The sequence below is a fragment of the Accipiter gentilis genome, chromosome 4 (genome assembly GCF_929443795.1).
Source record: "Accipiter gentilis chromosome 4, bAccGen1.1, whole genome shotgun sequence".
Lineage (NCBI taxonomy): Eukaryota > Metazoa > Chordata > Aves > Accipitriformes > Accipitridae > Astur > Astur gentilis.
The window spans coordinates 3,351,848-3,367,806 of NC_064883.1; the positions used below are offsets into that span (position 1 = coordinate 3,351,848).

The 15,959-nt window shown below is 42.0% G+C and overlaps 1 protein-coding gene across 8 annotated transcripts in view; it reads left to right on the top strand.

Annotated features, from left to right (window-relative positions):
- AZI2 (5-azacytidine induced 2) overlaps positions 1–15,959 on the top strand; it is a 1,028,525-nt gene that overhangs the window by 984,709 nt on the left and 27,857 nt on the right. Inside the window, exon 1 of one of the 8 annotated variants that reach the window (XM_049799286.1) lies at positions 15,651–15,698. The exons of 6 other annotated variants lie outside the window; for them this stretch is intronic. The gene's annotated coding sequence lies outside the window, so the exon portion shown is untranslated. Of the gene's footprint in view, positions 1–15,650; positions 15,699–15,796; positions 15,927–15,959 lie in introns of those variants that run through there. One more of the 8 variants, XM_049799285.1, reaches the window with a different exon arrangement.

Here is a 15,959-nt window from a genome sequence, read left to right on the forward strand (position 1 = left end):
GGGCAGCTCACCATGCATGGCCAAAGATCAAACAATGGTCATGTCTGCAGGGAAGGAGAAGTTACTCCCCAAATGACCCCCAAGCCCACTGACCCATTTCCCAAAGGTTCTGAAAGCACAAGCTGTGCATGACATTTAATTAGCCTAATAGGTTCAAGTGCCCTCCTGAAAGAGGAGCAAGGATGATAAAAGGACACAAACTGAAGCCCACGGGAACTGGACCTTTAGACTGATTGGACCAACGCTGGACCCAGGACCAGTGAAATCTTTTCTTTTCCTCTCTCCCCCTCCCTCTCCTTTTCATAATCTCTACACCTCATTCCTTTAAGACATAAAACCATTGACCAAGTCTGGGACTAGGAGTGGATCCAGCTGCCCCTAGGCTCTTCTCTGAGAAGGAGTCTAGAAAGCAAGGGGATCCACTCTGAACCTCATGACTCAACGGGAGGGCTCTCTTTTTCCCCCCTCAATTGATGTATATGGTTACCAGGGATTACATGGTTTACTGAGGTAGTTCCATGACAATTCCTGTTGAGAGAAACCCTAGCACCTACTGTTATGCCTCCCAAGTTCAGGTTGCTTCTGCCATGAATAAAATGTTGAACTGATCATTTGGTGTCATTTCACCTTAATTTAGCCCAAGGGAATTCCGAACTCAACAGTCCAGTCCAGGTCGTGACACCGTGGGCTGCAGGGAAACCTCTGCTCCGGTGCCTGGAACACCTCCTCCCCCTTCTTCTTCACTGACTTTGGTGTCTGCAGGGTTGTTTCTCTCACATATTCTCACTCCTTTCCTTACCTGCAATTGTGCAGCAGGGGGGTTTTGCCTCCTTAAATTTGTTACCCCAGAGGCCCTACCACCATCACTGACGGGCTCGACCTTGGCAATTGGCGGGTCCATCTTAGAGCTGGCTGACATTGGCTCTATTGGACTTTGGGGAAGCTTCTAGCAGTTTCTTACAGAAGCCACCCTAGTAGCCCCTCCCCCTTGCCACTCAAACCCAATACACCTTTTCAGATTTTTCCTCTTAGAATGGTAGTCTAAACAATAAATAAAAACAATAAAAAAGGACATTCATACTTAGTTTGGTACAGTTACACATAAATAAAAAAAGTTCATGGTAATGTTAGAGTGTTTTTAAAAAATTATCCAAGACTCCTTTCTGCACAAAATATTACATCTCTAAGGACTATTTTTATTTATTTAAAAGCAATTCCTTTCCAATGTCAACATTCAAAATTCCAGTTTATTGGTATGCATGTATACACAGGTATATATCCACAAATATAAAACTGTGCTATGCCTAAACACACAAATATGACAGTACTTCCACAGCTTCTGGCCCAAATAAGTGAATATTGAGAATTACAGACTCCTGTGTAAATTTATTAGCATTCTGCTATTTCTATCAGTATAAAATAAAGCACTGGCTATGGGTAACATAGCAAGTAGCACGCAAAGCATTGTTGATTTATTGAAAGTTAAGGACATCTGAAAAATGGTCCAGATAATATTAAACAAAAATATGGCATTTCTGAGCTATCCAGTTTGTATTTCTGTAAGTGGGATGTACGTAGTAACACTTTCCAGAAAAACATGCATGGCACTGAGGAACAAGTGTTGATACACTGAATAAGTGAAGGAAGAGATGATTATACTTGATGACAGCACACAGAACATACGCTCTTAAAATATCCATAAGCTATTTTACATTCAGAATTGCAAAATAAATAAGACAGAGATTTCATATTTGATTTGTTCTGGCACAAATCTGGGTAAACTAGGCTGCAGGGCTACCCAACATGAAGTTATTAAAAGAAAATTATACCCACAATCTAATCTCTGGCAAGCACTCAAAAGCAGTCAAAGCAACAGTCATGAGATAGTTTTATCTTATGGTAAATATCTGACATTTTCAGTAGCATACACTAGCAAGAAATGCATACTGATGTTGTGAATGCCTATAAAGGTAAAAATGAACACACACATACACACAAAATTACAAGTAATTTAGAAAGAAAGTGCTCCTCCTTCTTCATATCAGTTATAAGCTCTATGAAGTTGCCAGCAAGTACTAGGAGAAAAATATGGGGGGGAGAAAAATGGAAGGTTTTATTATGTAAGCACTCCTAAATCAGATTAAAAGTCCACCTAGCACAGTACTTCAGAGTAGCAAAAGGAAATGCTATTCAGGGAGAACATACATGTCCAGCCAGTTTCTCCCAGCACACTCCCACAGCACCTACAAATGTTGGGTTAGGGATGCTAGAAAGCACTAACTTGCCTACTCCTTTCCTTACTAAGTCATCATTTTGTTTATGACAACAGTTCTTTTTTGGAATTTACTGAGGATTGTAGAGTCAGGTAGTTCCAAAAGTTCAATGCCCACTGCATAAAGCAGCATTTTGCTTTATCTGTTTTAATTTCACCTCCTACCACCTTGAGTGCCATCTAGTTTTAGTACCATGAGATTTGGCAAGTAACAGTTCCATGTTCCTTTTATTCACTGCCTTTGTGATTGCAGAAATTTCAATCATATTTCTGCATCTTCTTTTTTCCAAACTGAACCTACAGCTTTGGTTACACTACTTGTTTTTCATATAACAACTGCTGCTGATACACACATGGTCTATCTGAAAGCATATATAACTTCCATTTTTAAATCTACTTTGTATTTAAATTTTACTTTTGAATAGAATCTTTTAATGCACTTCTAAAATATGGTTCAACTTTTCAACTTTAGACTTGACAGTCAAAAAATCTCCAAATTCTCTAAATAATTAGCACACTTCTTTTATGTGTTAATACCTATATAATATGCAAAATCAATTCCCAACTACCTTTAAGCATTAATATATACAGTAACTTATATCTGAAAATATTCTATCAGTCATTTGTGTATAATGTAATTATTTTCCCAACTTCAAAGGAATTTGGAACAACTGTTAATATGTTTTGTGGCAACCCAAGCTCTGGAACAACAACTAACCAGGAATTCAACATGATAGCCTTAAACAAAGCTATCTAAATCATACATCATGCACTGTCTATTAACAGGATTGGAACAAAGTGTGTCAGGCCACCCTAAAAAGGCCTTCACAGGTAGTCTATTTGGGAGATGTATCTATATCTCTGTTACCATCAACTACTGCATAGAATGCATTAGAAGGAAGAAATAAAGTACTTCGAAAACTTATTCTCTCTTACTTTGAAAGCTCTCTAAAGGTGAACAATTATAACATCCATATTGACTTCTTCAGAACTTTGTGATAAACCTCTCTTTTTGTGATAAAACTGTCTACCAACAGGGAGAAAGTCCAATCTGATACATTTAACAAATTCAGTTTCCCATTTCACTGATATTCCTGCTGTGGCAGGACACACTAGCTGTTCATTTTTTTACTTTATGGATTTGCTTATTCTAATTTAAAACCACAGAAAATACGGACATAAAGCTTAGAAGATCCTTCAATGATCACATTTCCAATTGCAATTGTCTTTATAGACATTCAGAAATTCTTACCATGAATCTGAAAGACCTGTCAATACTAAAATCCAACAGTACTATGACACAAATATCACAGTTTTGTGATTTTGCTCTATTAGGGATCATGTTAATGTCATCTGACCCCAAAATAAATACTGGCTGTAAAACTGCAATGGAAAAAACTTCCACTGGAACAGCATGCAAGACACACCTTTTGTAATTTCTACATTCTTAAGATTGTTATAAAAGCACAATTCACAAGAGGAATTAGAAAGCTTTCCTGTTCCACAGCAAAGGTCTAGGCATTCTGTCAATGCTGCAGCTGGCAAGCAATAGCTAACCTTTGCTCCAAGAAGTGCCGCAGCTGTTTAGAATCAATGCAAACAGGCTTGGAAACTGTAAGCCAGGGCATATGACTGTCTGTGAGCACTATAAAAAGCAGTGCTGTAGGCACTGCATAAGAGAGGGTAGTGCTTGGTGTGAGGTTCTCCAGAGAAATGGACAGAAGAACGGTCATCTGTTAGGGAGCATCAGACAAAGGTTTGGAAGAGTTCAACATATCCATTTGTGGGCAAGATAATGGTATGGTTTCTAAAAGAGTAAAATGAATAGAAAGTCCCAAGGAATAGAAAGCTTTGAAAAATGCAGGGACGGGGTGTGGAGGTCAGATTTTGGTCTGTGGAAAGGATAAAATTGGCTTACATGTTTCTATTGTTTCTGTATACCTAAAAACAAGTCTTGGATCATCAGAAAAGTCATATTTGCTCAAAGGCAACTGGTACTAGAGAATAGTAATCTTTAACAAAGATTTCTTACAAAACATTAGTCAGTAAAGTTAAATAAGTATCCATGGCGACAACAAGAAGTACAAGCTAATAAAAGAATATATCACTGGTGCTAAAAATCAGATATAAATCATCTTACCGCAACAACCAAGAACAGATTCAACAGTGATTGAGATAATATTTTTTTCACAACTAATTTTTATTTTACACACTAAAGCACACTTGAGAAAAAGAACACATCTAAAATATTTCTGCACATAATACAAAGTAAGTATGTGCAGGTCTCAAGAAAAAAGACAATGATCAAAAAATTAACACACCTGTAATCTTATCTTGGCCATCTGCACACTTTTACCAGAACTACTTCCTAGAAGCAGCTCTGGACAGATATACGTACTTACACTTTTATGGAACTCAAGACTCTTCAGGAAAATACTTCTCAGAAATCAAATGCTTATTAAATCATGGATGAGCAGCCACATTGCAGTACCATGGCTAATTTTTACAAACTTATATAGCATCATCACATGAAAACAGTCCCTGTTTTAAACATTTTCCATTTTCACTCTGAAGCCACATTTTATCTAGATAAAATTTTCTTTTTTTTTCAGCCATAAGAAAGTCAAATTTTTGCTAATCCTAAAAAAAATTGTTGAACTGTGTGTATTCTAAATTGAAAAAAAAACATCAAAACCAAAGTTTTAACAACTAGTTCAACAGATTTTTTTTTTCAAGGAAGATTTACTTACCAGTAAAGGGGTTTTTTAATACTTTTTATGATCCAAAAGTAACATCATGTAACAAAAGCATTTTATCTTAACACTCAACAGGGTACCAATAAACTGTCAACAAATTGGTATGTAACAGATTAGTAATGAAGAGGGTAGAAGAAAAAAAAAAGGCAAAGAATTGTTGTATTTTACATGATCCTGCTTTTTCTCCACATTTGTCAATACAGTCTCTTGAGATCTCCATTTCTCCATAATTCTTACATCCAAAGGAATATCAGATATTTAAGACGCATAATTAATTATATACATTAATGGCATTTTAACAACGAAATCATACTCTAATTCTACTTTCACTTATTTTGTAATTTACAAAACCAGCTCTGTTTTCTTTTATCACAGAAGCATGACTGTATCTAACACATTTTTTGCTTTTAATTTTGTTAAATCAGAATATTGCACAAAAGGAAGAAGGGAGTCCTCTTAAACATTAATTGCTTTGGTGCTTGAAAATGAGATCAAGTATGACAGCAAAGACCTTGCCAACATTACCAGGTCAGTGCAGCAATTAGAGAGCATGTTAGGCAGAACTTAAAACCAGGACTGTTTTAAGTGGTTTAGCTGCAGAATATGACATTGTTGGTACATGTATGCGGGGGCGGGATCAACAATGTATATTGATATGAGGATATCAAGTCCAGACCTTTATTTTTCTGTCAGATACTTTCAAGACTACCAGGAAAGACATCAAAAAATGCATTCTCATACAAGAGCCCAGCAGACGAAAAGAGAGGAAAAAGATGAGAAGTGCAAAGAACATGGAGCCTACTTTCACTACAGTATACCTATCTATACCTCTCTCTCTTCTCATGGTTCAAAAAAGATGGAAGAGCAAGCCCCCAGGAAAATGCTGCTTTTCTGGGGAGTACATAAATCTACTGTGATTTCTGTGAACTGTGATTTCTCCCCCAAAATTAACAAAATTAATTCTCTTCCTTGGCTTTCTGGAACATGATGCAGATCATGTGAACTGTGATTTCTGTGAACTGTGATTTCTGTGAACTGTGATTTCTGTGAACTGTGATTTCTCCCCCAAAATTAACAAAATTAATTCTCTTCCTTGGCCTTCTGGAACATGATGCAGATCCATCACAGAGCAGACCGGGACATCTCTATACATTTCTTTTCATGCTTACCAACTTATGGCTTTGAAACTGTCATCTTAGATCTTGAGTGGTTCAGCAGTATTTAATGGTATAAAACAGAGGTGGAAAATTATGCCAAAGGAACCGTCTGGTTCATGAAAGAGACCTATCCCTTAGCAGTAGGACAATGCTTATGTTATCAACAGAAGGCCCCAAGAAAGTCATTCAGTTTTCCTGAGCTAAGAAGTAACTGTTTTCTTGAATCAGCTAAGATATTTATAACATCGAAGCCATTGAAAAAGAGTTCCGTTGGTTAGGGAAGGCTTGAGAATACAAAGCATTTACAGTGTGTATCGCTGAACTGGAGAATTATTAAGCCAGTCTCTAATTAACGTAACTATCTCAGCCAAAAATGACTCATTCTTCTTATAGTACCAAATCAGCTATTTATCACAGTACCACTTAATACTTCCAGGAATAAGGAGTACAAACATTTCCTTCCTATAGTCTTCTTCCCCACAAAACACTTCTTCCCCCCCTCCAAAAAAAAACCCAGAAGTTCTTGTCCTTTCCTTATGCTTTCTTAAAATATTTTACTAAATTTTGTAGAAGAAATCAATAAACAGCCAAACAATGGGAAAGCCTATATTTGAGCAAGTACTGAAGACCTTTAGCTAAAAAAAAGAAGTTAAATTTCTAATTCTAAATACTCATAGGTAAGAAATGAGCAGTTTGGGATTAACAGCGAAATAAAACTAAAAAGCTCAGTCACAAAAGGATAATGGAATATTAACTGCTTTTGTCATATTAGCATATGGAAGTTCAAACTCGCTGCAACTAATGAGAATGAGTTCGCATGCTCAGGACCATACCCTGTTCTCTTCGCTCAGCTGAAATTGTACCAGAACACATTGTCCTGAAGGTCAACAGATCTCTCTGGCACAGATACCTTGACTATAGACTGCTACAGAGTAACAAAATATTAGACACCAACTAGTTTAAGGCATTCCACAAGTGAAGAGGGTGCTTATGGCTCAGCATATGGTAGTTTTTGAATTCAGGTAATTTAACAGTTTCAGAGAGCTACAAGTTCTGAACATTTATACCTTGTATTTTTACATTTTCACAGAGTAACAGTTTGCTACTGGAAATAACAATAATACCCATACAACATAAAGACTTACTATAAGAAGGCTTCTGAGTAAGGTAACATAAGATGCTAGGCTACTTATCTAAAAGTCATTAACCTATACAGTAATTTAAATAAAGAGTTATGTAAGACAGTAGAAGTATGTCCCAAGAAAAGAAAACATAATTAGCCATAAGAATTCTGACTATGGAATCAAGCAAACAACAAGAACAATTTGCTACAGGAAGCTGTCATAGAACACCGGAACTTTCTGAAGGCATTGTTAGTTCCTACCACCTTCTTCTGCTGTAATCCTTGAAGGTAACAGTAGGCAGACCATGGCTTTAATTTAGGATACATTTGACAGACAAATTAAGCCAGAGCTAACTACTACCTTGATCATAAAAATATTACTTACTCAGTTTTTGAATTTCATTATACTATTAATTACATGTATTTCTTTATCATCCTGAAAATACCTGTTTCCTCTGGCCCATTTGTGCCATATCCTAATTGTACTGCAGAAGAAAACTGAATGCATACATGAAGCAGCTAAGAAAAAAAGTAAAAATAGCTAAATGTCAATTAAAAAAAAAAAAAGTTTAATTAGCTTGATTCCATACTTACTAAGCCAGTGCCAAAACTCAGGTGATACTCTATAAGCTTCCTCCCCCTCCGTGATTCCTTTCTAATCCAAAGCCTATTTTTCTACAAACTGTAATAAAAGTTTGTAAATTGCTGTATTTGGAATGCCATTGCTGTAGTGCCTTGAAGTTTATGCATTTTGTTGACTACATTCTCTTTCAGAACAGCGTTTCCTTCATAAAAATGACTGACCATTCTAAAGCACAGTGTTTACTACCAAATTAGTTCTGGACAGACCTCTTTCCGTTTCCTTTCTCTTCTCATTCACACACACATTTACCTCCTGGCAACATCAAACAAAAGTAGAAATATGACTTCTAAGAATCTTTTCAAGTCATTTGTAAAATTGTGCAAAGTTTCAAACAGGCAGCTCTTTCTTTTGATGCATAGAAAAGCCTGAAAGACATTAAGTATTTTAGCTACACAGAGAGAAAAGTTAGTGAAGTTTCCCACATGCAAATAGGGGCTAATTGTTGTTTTAAATCTCAAAATAGAGAAAGGACAAAGTGGAAATATCTACAAATAATATTCATCTAAGCACAAACAAGAAACATTCAATTTTAATGCACAAAACAATTTAGCATTTCAAAATCTATAGTCATTAAGAGGACAACAAAAGAAGTTTAGCTCAGCTGAATTCAATGGAAGGTTTGCCATTGATTTTTCAACCAAAAAAACCCCAATGACTTAAGCTATAGACGAAGAAAGTTCAAGCTTCAATATTTTCTATTTTTAGCCTCTTTAAAGTACTTTCTTCCTAATAGGACTTAATTTTTCATCTGCCAAAGCACCTGTTCTCTGCAAGGATTCGCCGTTTCAACTAGCATGGGTTCCAAGGCAGCAGCATTAGAACTAAGCAAGATACATGGATCTATTGTGATTAGAAACATTCTTCAGCTCCGAGATCCTCTGAGGAGCTTGCTATCACGACTAGTAAACTTCCAGGAAGGCTTTTTAGGCAGAAGAAGGGGGCGAAAAAGGTAAAAAAACCCCAACCAACCAACCAAAACCCAAAAAAAACCAACCAAACCAACCAACCAAAACCCAAAACACCTCCTACCTGCCACCACCTCGTCCTTCAGCCTGTTACGGTTCTGGATGAGGGAAAAGAAGGGCGGTTTTCGCGACGAGACCGGAGCCTTTCCGCACCGCGGGCGCTCCCCTCAGGACTCGGAGGGAGCCCGAGGCGGCCCCGGGGAGGTGCGCGACCGGCGGAGCCCGCGCTGGGGCTGCCCTCACATGCCGATCCGGCCCCTCTCCGCCTGCCCGGCTAGGGGCTGCCCCGCACTGGGGCGGGCTGCTAGTCTCGGAGGGGAGCCGAAGCGGGCGCGGAACCTGCGGTACTGCAGCAGCAGCAGCAGCACCACCACCTCGAGGAAAACCGCAACCCGCGCAGCAAAGGGGTACGGGCGCGGCCGCGGGCGTTTGAAGCGAGGGGAGGCGTGTGAGCGGCGGCGTTGCCACCCTCCCCTTCCGCGGCCGACGGCCTCCAGCCGCCTAGCTGACGGACAAGGCGGGCGCCGCTCACCTTGCATCGCCAACTCTCCTCCGCCCGTAGCCGGCCGGAGGAGCCTTCGAACACGCCGCCGCCGCCGCCTCAGCTGAGCGCAGCCCAGGCTGAGGGACCGGGACGCGGCGGCCTCCCCCGCCCGCCCGGGCCTCGCGCTCCTGACGGCATTTCCCGCCAAATGCCGCGGCCGGCGCGTGCTCGGCCGGGCGGCGGCGGCGGCGGGGCTCGGCAGCCCCGCTCCGCTCGTCCGCCCTCTCCGCCCCGCGGACCCGAGGTCTCAAGCTTTCTTTCCCCCGGGCTTTGTGGAGATTTCTTAAGCAGTCAACGGGCTCGCTGCTCCCGCAAGGCAGCGCCCGTCCCTGGGCGGCGGCTGGAGCGCACGGGGCTGCGCGGCGGGCTGTGAGGGGGGAAAAGGCGGCCCGCGGCGGGCTGTGAGGGGGGAAAAGGCGGCCCGCGGCGGGCTGTGAGGGGGGAAAAGGCGGCCCGCGGCGGGCTGTGAGGGGGGAAAAGGCGGCCCGCGGCGGGCTGTGAGGGGGGAAAAGGCGGCCCGCGGCGGGCTGTGAGGGGGGAAAAGGCGGCCCGCGGCGGGCTGTGAGGGGGGAAAAGGCGGCCCGCGGCGGGCTGTGAGGGGGGAAAAGGCGGCCCGCGGCGGGCTGTGAGGGGGGAAAAGGCGGCCCGCGGCGGGCTGTGAGGGGGGAAAAGGCGGCCCGCGGCGGGCTGTGAGGGGGGAAAAGGCGGCCCGCGGCGCCCGGTCCGGCCGCTGGTCCGGCCGGCAGTCTCCGAGCTTGTCAGCTTTTTAACTTGAGCGTCGTCCTCTTCGCTGGCAGCTGGGTAAGGCAGTTTACTAGACAGAAACATGTCTCCATGACCTCTTCCACCTCAGGACTCGCTGCTGCCCGAGTCGGCGAGCCCTGCCTAGTAAAAACTAGTTTCACACCTGCTTCTCGAATCCTTTTTTCCTAAACCTTTTAGAAATTATTCTCCCAGTTCATTTGCTGCTGCAATAGGAATAAAATTACTAATTCATACATTAAGGTTCAAAAGAAAGGTGCTTTCTTTTGCTAGAGTGCTTATAAAGTGTTTGTTGATTTTTATTCACAGCTTGGTTCATTAAAAGTGTCACCCACATCTGTCCTTCATGCACTACTGAACTCGTATGAGGTTTTTCTCAGTCATGGTTTTCTTAAGGGACTGAAAATACCTCAGAATTAACCATGGGAATGGTTCACCTTTGATAAGAAAATAAAGGTGGGCTTTCCTTTCCTTTTGTTCTTCACTTACTCTTTGCCAGTCATGAAATTACTCAGTTACGCTTCTGCATTTTAATTCTTAACAAAAATCCTAATAAATTAACGAAGTATAAACATATCCTAAATTATTTCTGTAAGAGAGACTTGGGGGGGGGGGGGTTTATTTGGGGTTTTGGGGATGGCTTTTTTTTTATTTTTATTGTGTGTGTGTTATCAAATCCTTCATAAAGAGGCCCTGAACGACAGCCAGGGTAGAAAAAGCTCCACCAGCCTCAGTCACCAAAAACGTGGAGATTTACCTTCCAGCACGTTCTGCTGTCTGCCAAGATAGCCAGGTAAAAAGTACCAGCCTAGTAATCTTACAAAGTTTAGCAATTTTGGTAAGGGGTGCATTGTTCCTATGTTTTTGCAGAGCCCAGAATTTTCCAGGGGTGTTACTGTATGGACTTCCCCACCCCCCACCCCCCATCTAATAGAGGCCTTGGTTTTGTCAGAAATCCATAAACAATAGACTGCAGAAATCACTTTGTAAAGTGATTTGGGTTTGGGGGGTAGGGTTCACTTTTTTCCTACCTCTACAGCTAGCTACTGATCCTTGAACAAACCCATACTGGCTGAAGTCCTGATTCTGCTTACCCCACTCAATGGATGTAGAGCTGTTGCCATCTATCTCTCTGTCAGACATACTCTGCAGACAGGAAAATTCTGTACTTCCACTCTTAGGGTGTTTGAAGGATTAATGGAGTGGTTTCCTGTTCTGTATAGGTCTGTGTATATGCTATTTCTCTCTGAAAGACTTCCGTTCATTTGTTACGAATTTCTATTATGAGTAGCCTGAAGATCCTTGATGAGTTGATGAAACAATATTGTAGAAATAGCTTCAATCTAACAGGTGTTGAAGAAAAAGTATGATGTAACTTTGAAAACTATATTTGGTACTTCAGTTTAAGTGATATATCTTGAAAAAGAAATGAGTGACTCTTGTAGAAGAATTAATGCTTAATGTAATACAGAAGATTAACCTATAACTAAAACTCAGCTAACACCCTTTGTATTTAAATGTTACTTGTGCTTTAACAGTCTAGGGAAATACACAGCAAGGATTTTAACTGCATATATTAGTATTTAGTACTTCCACGATTTTACTGTAATGCAGCTTTGTGTCCTATCTTGACTGGTACAGAAGGATTGCAAAGATAGTGTAAAGACTGCTAAGGCATTACCTTTGGGCAAGACGTGTCATGGTTTAACCCCAGCCAGCAGCTCAGCACCACGCAGCCCCTCGCTCACTCCTGCCCCCTCCCAGTGGGATGGGGAGGAGAATGGGGAAAAAAAGCAAAACTTGTGGGTTGAGATACGAACAGTTTAATAACTAAAATTTAAAAAAAAAAAACAAAAAAACCCAAACCAAAACAATAAGAGTAATACAAATATAATAGCAACAATAATAATAATGAAAGGCAATATAACAAAAAGAGAGAAATTGGACCCAAGAAAAGACAAGAGATGCATAAAGCAATTGCTTACCACCCGCTGACCGATGCCTGAGCAGCAATCAGCCCCTCCCAGCCAACTTTCCCCAGTTTATATACTGAGCATGATGTTCTATGGTATGGAATATCCCTCTGGCTAGTTTGGGTCAGCCGTCCTGGCTGTGCTCCCTCCCAGCTTCTTGAATACCGTAGAGCAAGGGAAACTGAAAAATCCTTGTCTTAGGATAAGCTCTACTTAGCAACAACCAAAACATCAGTGTGTTATCAACATTATTCTCACACTAAATCCAAAACACACTGGACCAGCTACTGGGAAGAAAATTAACTCCATCCCAGCCAAAACCAGGACAACAGGTTTTATGATCTTTGTGCTGCTTCTGTACAATGTCAAATACAGGAAAGGATCCGAGGAGAGCAACTACGACCTATTTTTGTATTTGCAAGGATTTGCACTGTATGAGGAGAGAGTAATACCTATGATTACTCACATTTATTTTGGAGGCTAAGCAAATCTGAATGAATAGATGGGGGTGTTCAAAACAGCTTTTGCATCTGCTAAAGTGAATTTAACTTAGTATGTTTCATAACATGCTGATTTTTATATCAAGTTCATTTTATTCTAATTATTTACAATAAAATTTTTGTATCATTCTAATTATACATTATTTAAATCACACATAATAGAAATAGTCAAGAGAATTCACCAGAGTACAGGGAGTAAGCTGTTCTAGGCGCATACTTCTAATGCATTAGTTATTTAATTGTCGCCTGGGGCCTTAACATTTCTGAATCCTACATCTTCAATTTTCTAGATGAAAGTCTGATGTGGTTTGGTTTAATATAGCTTATACTAAACAACTGTATTTAATTGCCAATCAGTATTTTTTCCATAACAGAATTTTTAAGTTTTCTGTTTTGTAGTAAAACACACAGTCCTTCTGTAAATCTGAAAACCAAGCTATGGAATCAGTTTGTTTAAGGGATGTACCTCTCTGGTGGGTCATCAAACCGGAATTTATTCAGTACTGTAAAGTTACTACTCTCAATTAGAGATACACCTTTTGATACCGGATGTTCTGGCCCACATCTTTCTGGGCATTTGTTGTGTTGAATTATTTGCAAGACTTTGGAAAGATTTGGGATTTGGGCTTGGTGGGGTTTTCTTGGTTTGTTTTAAAAGTCCAGTATTCTGGTTCTGCAGGCTTATGCTTGTACCTGGCAATATATTTCACTGTATGTGCTTAACATGCTGGAATTAGGACATCAAACTGAAGTAGAGAGAAATGTCTTGCTAGTTAAATAATAATGCTTGGTAGGTTGCAAGATCTAGGCTGGACAGCTTACAAAGAGCTATGTAGCAACATGATGGTGTTTTAAGAAAAAATCTGTCAGTCTAATGTACGTTTCATTCTCTTTTTTTTAATTCCATAGTTGTTCAACAGAAACATTGTATGCCCACTTGCAGCTTAACTATATATGTTCTTACACGTTATAATTAGCTCTTTAATCCATACCCCATTCTAGTACTTTCTGTACAAATGAGGTGATAATAAATTAGTGTTCCTCTCTTCAGAAATCAAAGTATCTGGGGTTTTTTCAGAAAAGATAACTGACACCATGAACTGTTGCCCACTTAAATATTCAACATTTGAAAGAAAAAAAACAGGCTCTCTACTATGAGAATAAATTCTGACATTAATTCTAATATTACTGTCTCTTAAGCTGGTTTTAGATGTGTACCACCAGGTTTTACAACATTGGCCATTGCTTGGGACTATTTTTTTTTTTTAACTGCTCTGCAGATATGACCCCAACTGTAATTTTTTATGGGAAAAAGACTACAAATTAAGTACATGGATAAAAATAAATGTGATAATCAGTCCATTAATGCTATTCACAAAAATAGTGGACATATTGGATAGCCCAAATCCTTATATGCTTTTCTTCTGGATTTCATAATGGCACTATTTCAAATCAATGCTAATTTATGTAATACTCTGTTCTGTAACTTAATGACATACAAACACATCTGTATCCATGCCGTATTAATTATCATGAAGAGGTGTTAACTTGGAAATGGTATTTTTTGGACTGAAAAGAAGGACGCTGCTTTTGGTAAGAAGGATTTTAAGTACAGCTGAAAACCGAGCCGTGTGCTACTTTGGCTCATAAAAAAAAGCAAAGTTTACATCTAACCTAAACTTCTGGTGAAAATCTTAATAATGGTAGTATGCTGAAAACTTTAAAAAGTTGTTTTGAGGTCTATGAACATGATTAATGGAGATCTTGTGGGTTTGGTTTTTAGATGAGACTCTTGTCCAAATAACAATTCCCTGCCCACAGCAGATTGTGAGGTCCTGTTTCCATTTGGTCTTATTTAAGGAGTACACAATATTGCAATATTCTTCCATATGTAGATCAATTTGGCATGCTAAAACACTACCCTCGCTCCAGCTGACTTTGCGGGACAGTTGCAAAAGGCCCTTTGGGACTCGGCCAGAGACCTCTCACAACATAAAAGCAAACTGCTTGTTTTTTCAGCCGGAAACTCCTGTTAGTTTTAAATTAGTCTTGAACGCTACAGCTGCCCTCCCCCATTAGACTTCTTGAATCAGCTTGTTTTTATCCCTAAAGCAGAGGTCCCGAACTGCGATTTAGATTTATTCTTGCTTCACTTTGAACTCAGCCGAGGAAAAAAAAAGCTGTGTTTCCGTCAGATGAGCTTACATGCAGGGATCTTGTCCCCCCGGTGCAGGAACCGGCGATGTCCTGCCTTTCACCTCTGCCTTTGCGCTTACTGCAGAAAAAAACCAAACCAAAAACAAGAGGGGGGAGGGGAGCATGAATGTAAAATGTTACACTGCGGCTCGCTAGTTCCTCAGCTGTACACAGGTGCGAACTTCTCAAGAAGCTGGAAATAGTTTAAAGAAGGTAAAGCGGGGGGGGGAGGCCGTGGCCGGGGGGACACGGGCACGCAGGACAAAAAGCCATCCCGCCGAGGAGCCGGTGCGCTCCGCCTGCTGGGAAACGCCTTTTCCCACCCGACGTGCCTGCTGCCCGGGGGCAGCTCCCCAGGAAAAGGCAGGGATCTTCATCGCGGTCTTACTTGGCGTCGGGGTGAGGGATTCGGCGCACCTCTCAGAGTGGCGAAGCGCGGTTTTCGCACCGCTGCTTTCTAGCGGCCGTGCCCTGCGGCCTGCACGAAGCGCCGACCCCGAGCACCGCACCCGCCCGCCCACACCTCCTGCGGAGCCTCAGGCTTCGCCGCCCCCCTGGGCGGCGGCGGCAGTGGCAGCAGCCACCCCCGCCGGGCGGAGCCAGGCCTCGGCCTGCGCCCTGAGCCAGGGAGCCGGTCTTCCCGAGGGGCTTAGCATGCCGGGATTTGTAGTCCGCCCGCTTGCATGCCGGGATTTGTAGTCCGCCCGCCCGCCCGCCCTCCTTCTCCCGGTCAGGCGGCGGAGCCGCCTCTCTCCTTCCGGGAGCAGCGAGTGCCCGTTGGAGGGGGAGAAGGACCGGCGGGCCGAGGTCCGCGTCACGTGAGGCGTTTGTTGACTTCCTCGAAAGGCGGCGGGCGGGGCCGGCGCCCCGGGAATTTCCCGCGGTGGCGGAGGCCGGTACGGCGGCCGGGCCGGCGGGGCGGAGGCGATGGGGGCCCGAGGGGGCCCGAGCGGGGGCCGCGACGGCCGGCGCTGCGTCTCCGCCGAGGTGACCGCCCGTTGCTGACCCGCCTGGCGCCGAGCGAGGCCCGGAGAGGTTGGTGCCGGTGCCGGCGGGGGGGGGGGAGGT